Here is a 12,198-nt window from a genome sequence, read left to right on the forward strand (position 1 = left end):
GTTTTAGGCTTACCTAAAAACAGGTGTATGACAGTATGGTGAAAAGGTAAGGGGCCCAAATGATACCTTTGCAAGTTCCCTATCAACTGGATAGAAAAGTACCTGATCAGTGCTAACTTGCATAAAGGGTGGGGGCAGCAAGGTAGGGGAACTGCATGATTGATTTTCTCTCACATGAGATATATACCCTGTGCACTTTTAATCAATTTTAAACTGTAAAGAACAAATAACAAAAACTGAGTTTGAATTACTGGAGCATTAAGTAAAGATTGTAAAATATGTCCACATTCTCTGTATCAGCTCTATGGATTCATCATAACTTTTCCTAGCATATCCACCCAATCCAGTCCTCCACCACTGCCTATGATGAAGTTCCAGTTTTCTGTGTCTGTTTTATAATGTTTTTAGTTGTTCTTTATCCCCATGTTTTATATGCTCAGAAGTAAACCTGCCCATAGATGGATCAATATATGTCTAATTCTACAGAGGCTGGCCAGATTGTGATCCATCTTTGACCATTCCCTCTTGACAGAAGTCAATCTATCAACTGATTTCTGCTGAACGGGCCTGTTGAAAAACCTTTCTCGAACAGCTGGCTAAAACCACTGGTCAGTGTATTCTGACAACGGAGGAGTTCCATTGTCAGAATACATTGGCACAACGGTGGAGGATTCCTTCATCTACTTCGCATGTGTGGATGGCTGATCAAAAAAAAAAAAAACCCAGGCATCGCTGGCCAGCCTTAGTTTGCAGATAAAAATAAGCCTTTATAGAAATGTCAGCACTGTTACTAAAAAGTAATTAGTAATTTATCTAGTAAATACATTTTGGAAACCCAATAAAGTTTTAAAGCAATGTTTGTGAGTATATTAAATAACAGAAAAGATGTAGAAACATGAGTTTCTAGATCAGAGGAGTGAATACAATTTCATGGATAAAGTGTAGTTTCCAATTAACTGTCATCTACCACCAGCAGCTCAGGGCTATCCTATCATTTACCAGGCTCAAAAATAGCTGTCCAAGTAATTTCTGAAAGAAATATAAATTGTAAAGGTCAATCCATTAGACCATGAGACAATGGGACAAATATCTCTATATTTCTATAAAACGTAAACTTTGGCATTGGCACTGCAATAACAGCTCTGGTTTATCCATTTAGCATGGTTTATTTTAAAATAAAACAACTTTCTGGATGTTAGTGAGCTTGTTGTGAAATTGGTAGATGCTTAAAGTTTAAGTGTAGTGAAAATATATTTAAAAAAAAACAGCACTTACTTACAATGAATTAAATGTGTCCCTTGTGCTGAAGGTTGCTGTGTTGCTTGAAATATTCAGTCTTCTGTCCCCTGGATATCCCCCACAGCTGTAATCTTCCAGTGCTGTGGGGGTTAATATGAGTGGCTGCACCTGTCACAGGCACTCATCAAAATTGACGACTATGCCTACCCTTTCCACTCCCTCCAACATTCACCAGGGGTTGGCAACCCTTTGATTGTGATCTACCCATCGATTGCGGGCAGGTGACATGTAGATCCCATACTTCCTTTCCAAATCCCAGACTGCTCCTCCACACATATCTAGAGCGGCATATGAAAGAGAGAATTTAGTATGCTGAACCAATGACAAGCAAACCGAAGGGCAACCTAGACATGAGGAGAGGCGGGGGAGGCATTTACTGAAAACAATCCCATGTAGCTCCCCCCTGCATCAGCTGAAAGCCAGCTTCTCCTCCTCTCCCTCCCATTGTCTTCAGTTGCTGCAGAGGGGAACTATGGGGGATTAGTTCCAGTAAATTTTCCTGTAAATTTTGCCCCCACCCTCCTGTCCAGGTTGCTCTTCCTTCTGCTTGCCAGCAGCGCAGCATACTAAGTTGTTCCTTCCCTTGCCTCTCTGCATATGTGGGAGGAGCAGTCCATGAGTTGGCAAGGAAGGGGCGCCATCTACCCATCACCAGCCCACGATAGACAGGTTGCTGACCCCCAATTTACACCTTTTCTCATGTTTATTGATTGTTAATTTGTTTAAAGTTGTAATAAATGGGCAAAAGTGGAAAAAAAAAAACTTTGTACTGCTTTGTTCCAGAACTGTAATTTATGGGTCTATTTATACATGTGTACAAACATGATTTACACAAATTCACTGTACAGGATTCACGCATTTTTCCAATTTAATCCAATTTGAAAATGTGTGAATTGTGGTTGAACGATGTCTCAATCTTTTGGGAAAACATTTATGAATAGACCCTTTATTGTCACTATAAATGGGACAAGTCATAGAAAAAATGTAAACATTTTGAATGGGTTGCCAACACACAAGAACAAACCAAATCATGCAGCCTTTTTTCAGATGCAGCACACCAAAACACTCCATATTGAGTTACAGTATACTGTAGTGTGCTGCAGTATTTTGTAGTGTGTTAAAAATGAATAGCACTGAAGAAGTGTTCTAACAGTTGTAACACATTAATGTTTACGTTATTTCAAAGTTGTTTTATATTCATGAGTATTATGCAAAACAGAGATTGTGAGCACCCACGTAAAGTTAGAGAAGCTGCTTGGGGGGGGGGGGGGGGTTAAGCATGTGCCATGAACAAAGGAAAAACTTGCATAACATTCCTAGTCTATTCAAAAGCCGGTTCGGTGTGCCCCCCTCTCCCCGCTGTGCATTTTACGAGCTGAAGTTTCTTCTACCATAGCGCGGACCCTATTTGGTGGCGATGCTTGGTGTTCAACCCTCATCCATCAGGGACTACATATACCGGTTTGGATTTTAACTTCAACTTTATTTCTCAATAAACTACATTGATTTATGTTGGCTGTGGTTCCCTTATATCCACTGAGGCTAGCGCTGATCTCCTTGTTTCTAGTACTTTTGTGCTGTTTTCAGCAGTTTCAACAGCAGCACCATAGGTGGAGTTAATTATTATCTAGTGAGACTGCCACAGTTCAAGCACTGGAATTCGCTGTTTTTGCATGGTATTCAAAAACTTTACCATTTTTCACAGATCAAGCACTTAAAGCTGCACTATAGGTAGATTTTTTTTTTATATAGTTGCCTTCTTACCTTTAACAAATGTGTTTATCTTAGCATACATAGGTATCCAGACTGTAAAAAGCTTATATTTCCCATACTGATGTAAAGGCCTCTGTGGCCTTAACATTTTTTATAAGGCCGATGGCCGCTATGCCCTCTTTCCCACCAGCCTTCATTCTTCTAACTTCCCCACAGTGGTTGTGTTTGGAGTCAGTGGTGATTTAAATACGTTCCCGTTTGCAGTAGTAGGAGGAACTTAATTGCCCACTGTAACTGCATTGTTTATTTCCACAAGATACCCTTCCCCAAATCCTACTCACAATAATGCCTGTTTACTATCATTTCCATTACATAGGAGGACTTGAAGTCTTTCATAGTGGTGCCAAATGTAGAGTGAATGTGGTGTATCCACCTCTAATATACCTCTTCCTGGTGCCTGGCCAAAGCAGTTTTTTATGAATCAGAGCAATGACTTCACACATTTTTTATCAGGACTAACTGCATATGGTGTAGTGTAAGTTATTTGCAGACAGGATGTCTCCAACTTCCAAGCCAACCGCAATGCACTGTTTCATTGGACAACTATGTGGCAAATGAGGTTTATTGTTGATAAATGTAAAGTTATTCACTTGGCGGCATATATGCATGCATAATACATACTAGGGGAAGCAGAACTGGGGGAATCCATAGCGGGGAAGGATCTGGGTGTTCTGGTAGATCATAAGCTTAATAATAGCATGCAATGCCAAGCTGCGGTTTCAAAAGCAAGAAAAGTCCTTTCTTGTATTAACATAGGCATGGACTCCAGAGAGAGAGAGAGAGAGATAATTTTGCCCCTGTACAAATCATTAGTAAGACCTCATCTGGAATATGCAGTTCAGTTTTGGGCACCAGATCTCAAAAAGGATACCGGGGAACTGGAGAAAGTGCAGAGAAGGGCAACCAAACTGATAAGAGGCATGGAGGAGCTCAGCTATGAGAAAAGATTAGAGGAACTGAATTTATTCTCTCTTGAGAAGAGGAGATTAAAGGGGGATATGATAAACATGTATAAATACATAAGGGGTCCAAATAGTGAACTTGGTGTTGAGTTATTCACTTTAAGGTCAACACAGAGGACAAGGGGGCACTCTTTACTTCTAGAGGAAAAGATATTTTGTCTCCAAATACAGAAAGATTTATTCACAGTAAGAGCTGTGAAAATGTGGAACAGATTCCTTCCAGAGGTGGTTCTGGCTAGCTCACTAGATTGCTTTAAAAAAGACCTGGATTCTTTCCTAGGTGCACATAATTTAAATGGGTACTAATATTTATAGGTAAAGTTGATCCAGGGACCATCCGATTGCCTCTTGGGGGATCAGGAAGAAATTTTTTCCCTTGCTGGAGCAAATTGGATCATGCCTTGCTGGGGTTTTTCACCTTCCTCTGGATCAACTGCGGGTATAGGATTGCGTATATAGGATTGTATGGTTGGGTTTTCTTTACTGTTTTTTGTTTTTTACTGGGTGAGCCAGATGAACGTGTGTTTTTTCTTTAACCTGGCTAACTATGTAACTATGTAACTTACCATGTACCTAGCAGAGGTGTAATACTTACTTTACCACTTGCATTGGTCTAATATTGACCTTATTCCTTGCATTAATTTTATACTTATGTGACAATGTGACACCTTTTATAGATGAATTTGAATCCTAAAGCCAGGGGGTTTCTCCCCACTTTGGTGAGATTACCTCTCACTTATGGTTGTATCTCAAGAAAATGAAAAAAGGGAAAATCTCCCCAATGGGATCCAGACAGGGAGAAAAAGTTCATTCTGCCGGGCATTGGAACTATACATCCAGAGCGCATTTATGCTGGCCGTGCTGGTCCTAGACTGACTAGATTGAAAAGGAGGATAGTAGAGTGGTGGGGGGCAGGGGAACAAAGGGTATAGCAGAATCATTTCTACAGGAAGGGCAGTCCTTTGAGATGTTCTTTAGCTGGCTATTGGGGCCCTTTAGGAGCATTGGTGCATTTCACAACAATCCCAGTTAACATGCATAGTTACAATATAGTCTCAGCACATGTGCAATCTGGTTGTGGTTCAGATGCAGTAAGGGTTTGGTATATTTCAGTACAGGGTTGGTATAAGTGCAGTCTAGGTTTGGAATAAGTGCGGTATAGAGTGCAGTATGGGTGCGGTATGGATTGGGTACACTTGGTGTCCTGCTCTTAGGGGCTTAGTCCCTGCTAGCAGTATCCGCAGTGGGTGAATAGCCCTCTCACCAGTCCCTGGGATGCTGCAGTGACCTCTCGCTGTAGAAAGGGTTGGGGGGCGCTCAGTCTTTCCACAGAATGCCTCCAGAGATTCAGCAGTGAGAAGCAGAGGATGAGAGGATGCTCTAGTCTCCCTGCAGCAATGTTGCAGATGTGTTCACAGCAATCTGTGCTATGGGTCTCCGACCCATGTCTCAGTCTCTGGTCACTTGCCCTGTGGATGAACTGTATGCACACCTCAGCTCCTACGTTGCTAAGAGGAAGACGCTTCCAGTGCAGTCTGGTAAAAACTGTTCCACCACACTTCTTCCTCCTCAGTGTCCTATGGGAATTGTATTGTAAAGGTCCATAAGTCCCATAGTGTGTTTGAGGTTTCAGACTACAATTTCAATGATCCTCAGACTTCTGCATATAAATTAATAGGCATTCCTGGCTGTAGTTCTCCCTCCATTGACTGGAGGGGATAGTTCAAAGCAACATTCAGCATAACAACAGAAAGTAAAAGTAAAGTGATGGAAACAAGGGAAATGTCTCCTTCTCCATGTTTCTTTTGTCTAGCACCAGGCTATACATTTTTCCATAGTTCATTAAAAGTAAATATCAATGTTATATAGAGTTTAACAAAGCATTGAGGTGGTATGTTCTAAAGAAAGGACAGCAGGCCATACTTTTTTTTTCCAGTGTAGTGCAGTGCAAGGCAATCAACCACCTTCCATTGAGCTGATGGAACTTAATGAAATGTGTAACATTTCAATACATTTTAGTTGAAAAAAATGTAAACAGTGTGATGCACCATGATTGGTGCATCGGCACTGCAGTGATCCCAATGCATTGGACCTCATGTTGTAATGCAGCGGCTGGTGTATATAGACCCATGATGTTTTATTTGTCTGTTTGAATCACAGTTATGACAGTACATATGGGAATAATACTCAGGACATAGTTGTGTGATTTTTACTTGGAGTTGCTTGTTTACCAATGTTAGCACTGGCACATGGAAGAGATTAAAAGGAAACATTCAGGTCACATCCCTATCCAGATGTTTAAGATAAATGTATTAAGCTCTGTTTTAGTCCTAAATCCTGTCTGGCGCACTGGTAGTTTCTTTACTGTGGAAATGTTACATAAAAGCGAGTATCTCTTTGTGGGAGTACAGTGCTTCATTTACACTAACATACATGTAGCATATTGCTAGCATTGTGTTGCACTATACCGGCCGGCTGTGAAGTTTGTAGATTATTTTCCATTTCTGTTTACATTGCCAGTTTATGGTCAGTTATGATTGTTTTGTTATTTCCTAGCTGCTTTATACATATTTACACAGAAGAAATGCAAAAAAGGCAGCGGTTTTACCTGTCAAAAGATTTGTATATCTGTTCATCCAGTTCTGAGATTTACACAGCTCTGTCACACAGCATAATCCACAGAGTATTATGCTCAAAGAGGTACTTGCATGTGTCATCAGATAAAGGAAAAGCAGCTCAATTACTCTGGTGGAGGTGGCTTCCCTTAATGGACATCCAGCAGTAGCTCAAACCAAAGAAATACAGAAAGGAGTGCCAGACCAAAACAGGATGAAAGAGTTCAAGATAGTTTTAATTGTTCTTAAAAAAAAGTAATATAATAACTTAACTTAACCTAGCTGGGGACAGGGTGTTCAACCACCCCACCCGCCTGCTCAGTAGCTAGGTTAGAAAGACCAGTTGGCAGATCTGCTTGCTGCGAGCCTGTGAATGAGTTAAAAGAGAAGGGGGGGGGGGGAGAGACGAAAATAACAAATAATTATACTCACCTAGATGGCTGCGGCACCTATCCCAGCTGTATCTGTCCCGTGGCGCCTCTACTGAGCTATCAAAGACCACTGCTTGCTCAGTTCTCGGTCTTCAGTGTGCAGATAGCCAGTGACGATCAATCACTAGATCCTTGCTCTGCCCCTCCAGCACTAACTGGAGTGGCAGACTATGGAGGGAGCGGGAGCAGCTGGCTCTCAGCGACACACTGAGAGGCTGAGCTTGCTGCCAGTCAAGCATCTGAGTGGATCCTGACATTAAAGTTGGGATCAATCCAGAGCCTGGACTGGCTGAATGAAATCAGGTGACAGCGAACTTTAGCCTGCTGTCAGCTGAAAAATAACTACCGTATTTATCGGCGTATAACACGCACTTTTTCCTCCTAAAAATGGAGGAAAAAGCAGCAGTGCGTGTTATACGCCGATCTTAAAAAAAAAAAACGGCCAGGAAGCATTGCCGAGAGCAGAAGGGGTGGGCCGGGCCGAGGAGAAGGAAGGACGAACTGTCATAAGAGCAGAAGGGGGCGGGCCGGGCCGAGGAGAAGGGAGAACGAGCGAGCGCAGTCATCGGAAGTCCCGCCTATGACAGACGTCACACGTCTCGGCAGAGGAGGCGGGACTTCCGATGACAGCGCTCGCTCGTTATTCCTTCTCCTCGGCCCGGCCCGCCCCCTTCTGCTCTTATGACAGACAGCTAGTCCTTCCTTCTTCTCGGCCCGGCCCGCCCCTTCTGCTCTCGGCGCTCCTTCCCGGCCTTTTTTAAAACAAATATGGTCAGTTCCAATGGAGCTTGCGAGGCTGCATATTTGGACATTGCGCTTGCGAGGCTGCATGGACACTGCTGGTAGGCTGCATTATGGACACTGCTGGTGGGCTGCATACATGGACACTGCTGGTGGGCTGCATTATGGACACTGCTGGTGGGCTGCATTATGGACACTGCTGGTGGGCTGCATACATGGACACTGCTGGTGGGCTGCATTATGGACACTGCTGGTGGGCTGCATACATGGACACTGCTGGTGGCCTGCATTATGGACACTGCTGGTGGGCTGCATTATGGACACTGCTGGTGGGCTGCATTATGGACACTGCTGGTGGCCTGCATTATGGACACTGCTGGTGGGCTGCATTATGGACACTGCTGGTGGGCTGCATACATGGACACTGCTGGTGGGCTGCATACATGGACACTGCTGGTGGCCTGCATTATGGACACTGCTGGTGGCCTGCATTATGGACACTGCTGGTGTGCTGCATTATGGACACTGCTGGTGGGCTGCATACATGGACACTGCTGGTGGCCTGCATTATGGACTCTGCTGGTGGCCTGCATTATGGACACTGCTGGTGGGCTGCATTATGGACACTGCTGGTGGGCTGCATACATGGACATTGCTGGTGGCCTGCATTATGGACACTGCTGGTGGGCTGCATACATGGACACTGCTGGTGGGCTGCATTATGGACACTTCTGGTGGCCTGCATTATGGACACTGCTGGTGGGCTGCATACATGGACACTGCTGGTGGCCTGCATTATGGACTCTGCTGGTGGCCTGCATTATGGACACTGCTGGTGGGCTGCATTATGGACACTGCTGGTGGGCTGCATACATGGACATTGCTGGTGGCCTGCATTATGGACACTGCTGGTGGGCTGCATACATGGACACTGCTGGTGGGCTGCATTATGGACACTTCTGGTGGCCTGCATTATGGACACTGCTGGTGGCCTGCATTATGGACACTGCTGGTGGGCTGCATACATGGACACTGCTGGTGGGCTGCATTATGGACACTGCTGGTGGGCTGCATACATGGACACTGCTGATGAGGATGCATTGTTGGACTGCTGATGAGGCTGCATTCATGGGCACTAGTGAGATATCCTTTTGATTTAAAAAAAAAAAAAAAAAAAATGTTCTGAGTTCAAAGCTGTTTATTTTAAATTTAAGCTTTTTTCCTGAAATTTCTCTCCAAATATTGGGGTGCGTGTTATACGCCGGCGCGTGTTATACGCCGATAAATACGGTAACTATAGAATTAAAGAGGTTGTAAACCCTCTCTTAGAACTTCTACCTATAGGTAAGCCTTTAACCACTTGCCAACCGCCGCACGCCTATTTACTGCGGCAGTAAGCTGCTCCTGGGCAAAGCGACATAGACCTACGTCGCTTGCCCTCGAGCCTGTAGGGGACGAGCGCATGCCGCCTGCGGCGCGCTCCCACCCCCGCTCATTCCCTGCCTAGCCAGCACGTGTGACCGGCGGCTCCGATCTTCCACAGGAGAGGGAGAAAGACAGACGACTGATGTAAACACAGCCATCTGTCATTCTCCCTGAAGTAATGACGGAGGCTATGCGATCCTGCTATGTAGGATCGTATGTCTCTATGATTACTTCACTAGCCACGCCCCCTAACAGTTAGAATCACGTCCCAAGGGACACACTTAACCCCTTGAACACCAATGAAGTTAACCCCTTCCCTGCCAATGTCATGTTTACAGTAACAGTGCATATTTATAGCACTGATTACTTTAGTAATGTCACTGGTACCCCCAAAAGTGTCAAAAATGTCAGTCAGTGGTCTGATTTGTCCGTTGCAATGTCGCAGTCCCGCAAAAAAAATCGCAGATCGCCGCCATTACTAGTTAAAAAAAAAAAAACAATAAAAATTACATAAATCTTTCCCGTAGTTAGTAAACGCAATAACTTTTGCCCAAACCAATCAAAATACGCTTATTGCGATTTTTTTTACCAAAAATATGTAGCAGAAAACAAATTGGCCTAAAATGTTAAAAAAAAGTTGATTCTTACATTTTTTTTTGAGAATTTCATATAAAAAATTGTGAAAAATATTATTTTTTCAAAATTGTCGCTCTTTTTTAGTTTATACCCTTAAAGTCACACAGTGCCGAATCGCAAAATAGGGCCTGGTCTTTGAGCAGCCAAATCCTCCAGGGCTAAAGTGGTTAATAAGGCTTACCTATACCTATACCTCACCCAGAGGTCCCCCCCTAGTGAGTAGCTTGCTTTTGTGTTTCTGACGCCCAAGTGCATTAGTTTACATTTTTCAACAATAAACCTCATCTGCCATGTAGTTGCCCACCCCATTATTTTTGTTCACTTCTGCTTGAAAGGTTTCTAAATCCTGCATAGAAGATATCGTCATACTTAGTTTAGTATCCTCCGCAAATACCGAGATTGTGCTGGATATCCCCTCCTCTAGGTCGTTTATGAAAAAATTAAACAGGATTGGTCCCAGGACAGATCCTTGGGGTACCCCACTTTCCACACCCGCCCAATCCGAGTACTCCCCATTAATCTCCACCCTCTGGACTCTCCCCTAGAGCCAGTTCTCTATCCAGGTACTCACCCTATGGTCCATACCTACATACCTTAGTCTGTACAGTAAGCGTTTGTGGAGAAATGTGTCAAATGCCTTTGCATAGTCCAGATACACCACATCCACAGGCTTTCCTTTGTCTAGATGGCAACTCACTTCATCGTAGAAGGTTAATAGATTGGTCTGCCAAGAACGATTTTTCATGAATCCATGCTGATTACTACTAATAATACAGTTTTCATTACTAAAATCTTGTATGTAGTCTCTTAACATCCCCTCCAAAATCTTGCAGACTACATATGTTAGGCTGACAGGTCTATAGTTACCCGGGATATATTGGTACCACGTTGGCTTTTTTCCAATCAGCTGGCACCATACCTGTCTGTAGACTACCCTTAAAGATCAACTCAACAAACTTTAGTATTAATATGCATTTTAATGTTGGAGTTTAGCCACCCAGGGTTTAGTTTTGCTATTTTCAATTTACTTCCCTTTGGAATGCACTGGCCAATCCCTTTGTTTAGTATGCTCTTGAAGCACTCCCGTTTTTCCTGGATGTGCTGGAGCTGGAGAGAGTCCAGAGAAGGGCAACAAAAATAATTAGGGGAATGGAGGATATTAGCTATGAGGAAAGACTACAGGCATTGAACTTATTCTCTCTGCAGAAGAGACTCTTGAGGGGGGATATGATATCAATGTACAAATACTGTACTGGTGATGACCCTAGCATAGGGAACAAACTATTCAGAGAAAGGGAATACAATAAGACATGTGGCCACTCACTAAAACTAGAGGAAATACGGTTTAACCTTAAAATACGTAAAGGGTTCTTTACTGTCAGAGCAGTAAGGATGTGGAATTCTCTTCCACAAGCAGTAGTATCACCAGGGAGCATCAATAGTTTCAAAAAACCATTAGATGGGCACCTTAAAGACCACAACATACAGGGGTATACAATGTATGGTCAAAAGCAAACACACACACACATCATGGGTTAACCTGGATGGACTGATGTCTTTTTTCAAGCTCACAAATTATGTAACTATGTAACTCTCTCATACTGGGCACTGGAAGTTCAACATGGCACCTCATGGCAAAGAACTCTCTAAGGATCTAAAAAAAAATAATTGTTGCTCTACATAAAGATGGCCTAGGCTGCAAGAAGATTGCCAAGACCCTGAAACTGAGCTGCAGCATGGTGGCCAAGACCATACAACAGTTTAACAAGACAGGTTCCACTCATAACAGGCCTCGCCATGGTCGACCAAAGAAGTTGAGTTCACGTGTTCAGAGTCATATCCAGAGGTTGTCTTTGGGAAATAGATGTATGAGTGCTGCCAGCATTGCTGCAGAAGTGGAAGGGGTGGGGGGTCAGCCTGTCAGTGCTCAGACCATATGCCGCACACTGCATCAAATTGGTCTGCATGGTTGTCGTTCCCGAAAGGAAGCCTGTTCTAAAGATGATGCACAGGAAAGCCTGCAAACCGTTTGTTGAAGACAAGCAGACTAAGGACATGGATTACTGGAAACATGTCCTGTGGTCTGGTCAGATCAAGATAAACTTATTTGGTTCAGATGGTGTCAAGCCTTTGTGGCGGCAACCAGGTGAGGTGTACAAAGACAAGTGTTTCATGCCTATGGTCAAGCATGGTGGTGGGAGTGTCATGGTCTGGGGCTAGATTAATGCTGCCGGCACTGGGGAGCTACAGTTCATTGAGGGAACCATGAATGCCAACATGTACTGCGACATACTGAAGCAGAGCATGATCTCCTTC

General features: G+C 43.6%; 1 protein-coding gene across 1 annotated transcript in view; it reads left to right on the forward strand.

Moving 5' to 3' along the window:
• Nucleotides 1–12,198, forward strand: part of SSBP4 (single stranded DNA binding protein 4) — a 682,195-nt gene that overhangs the window by 141,255 nt on the left and 528,742 nt on the right. The gene's annotated exons all lie outside the window — the stretch shown is intronic.

Source organism: Pelophylax lessonae (genome assembly GCF_965119305.1).
Source record: "Pelophylax lessonae genome assembly, chromosome: 1".
Lineage (NCBI taxonomy): Eukaryota > Metazoa > Chordata > Amphibia > Anura > Ranidae > Pelophylax > Pelophylax lessonae.